This window comes from Sycon ciliatum, unplaced genomic scaffold (assembly GCF_964019385.1).
Source record: "Sycon ciliatum unplaced genomic scaffold, ocSycCili1.1 SCAFFOLD_2553, whole genome shotgun sequence".
NCBI classification, from domain to species: domain Eukaryota; kingdom Metazoa; phylum Porifera; class Calcarea; order Leucosolenida; family Sycettidae; genus Sycon; species Sycon ciliatum.
The window spans coordinates 2,501-3,827 of record NW_027044466.1 but is presented as its reverse complement, the minus strand read 5'-3'; the positions used below and the strand labels follow the sequence as shown (position 1 = coordinate 3,827).

Here is a 1,327-nt window from a genome sequence, read left to right as displayed (position 1 = left end):
TCTCGAGCATTTTCAAAAAGAAAATTTTTGTTTGAAAAATCAAAAATTTCGTCTTCTCACGCGCTCGCATGATCATCATCTCTAGCATTTTTTCAAAAAAAAAATTAAAAATCCAAAAATCCAAAATTTCACCTTCACATCATCATCATCATCATCATCGGTAGCATTTTCAACCAAAAAAAAAAAATCCAAAATTCCAAAATTTTCTAAGTCCAAGAAATTCTCCAACTCCCTATGGTGTAAACACGGGAAAGCCACGAGAAATTGGCCATGAGGTTCTTTCGGGCATATTTCTTTGGCCACAGGATAGAACTCAAAATTAGACAACTTTTGATGTACCGTACGACTCTGGGATCCGGTCTGGGAGGGTTCAAAAGGCGTACGGGAATTTTCGAAGGGTCGATAGATGATGCGGTGTGCAGGTGCAGTGCTACCTATGAGGGGGGATGAGGAGTTATGAGTCTGGAGCCGGATGGCATCGATCAGTGTAAAAACTGGTCAGACGGTGTCAACAGGGTTTTCGGGTGCACTTCTCATCGGCTGAGCGTTCGGTGGCGATTTCATTCGGATGTAATCACATGCGAGTGGTGCCCTGCGATACCACTTTGATGGGTCGTAGGGGTCGTAGCCGAAACAGTTACAGCGTGGACGAAGGCGATTTTCGTGTGCAATGGTAAAGCGATTTTGGCTCTGAGCCAATGTTGTCTGAGCCGGGCACATGAAAAAGTCCTAAACAAACCTTGCGGTTGTGTTGGGCTGAAGTGAGTTGAAAGCTTGCTTGGTGTTTCGGTTGGCTTGGCGTGGTAGTCAGAAGAGCAGTCGTTCCTAGGAACACTGATCGGCTGATCCCGCATCAAACGATTGTCGTTGAGCGCAACGTCGTCCCTGATTTCTGTGATTCCCGCTGGCAGCATCGTGCACAACGCACAGCTGTCGGTTAACTCGGGTTGAATGAGGTCTGTCTGGGCGCGTGCGTGGCAATCGTCGAGAATTGTGTGGAAGACGTGGCAAACAGGCGCGGTTAGGGAGGAATCGATGGCGTGCGAGCGCTTGAGGTTGCTTCTACCGAGAAACGACCGTGGGGCTGCTGTCCCTGCACTGAATTGGGCTTGCCACGCGAGAAACGAGTGGACTTCTTCCGAGGCTCGTCGTTTTCACGTCTGTGTGCACGGCACTAACAATGTGCAACCGATGCCCGTGCTTCTGTAAAAGGTCGTGCGGGTGGTCGGTAGAAGGTCAGATATCTGGTTGATCCTGCCAGTAGTCATATGCTTGTCTCAAAGATTAAGCCATGCATGTCTAAGTATAAGCGTTCTTATACCGTGAA

The 1,327-nt window shown here is 48.2% G+C and overlaps 1 non-coding gene across 1 annotated transcript in view; it reads left to right on the top strand.

Annotated features, from left to right (window-relative positions):
• The first annotated feature begins 1,241 nt into the window (after positions 1-1,241).
• The window catches only part of LOC135830353 (small subunit ribosomal RNA), a 1,809-nt gene continuing 1,723 nt past the window's right edge, over positions 1,242-1,327 (top strand). Inside the window, exon 1 of the ribosomal RNA XR_010556016.1 lies at positions 1,242-1,327. This exon is cut by the window's right edge and continues 1,723 nt beyond it. This is a non-coding gene — a ribosomal RNA (small subunit ribosomal RNA).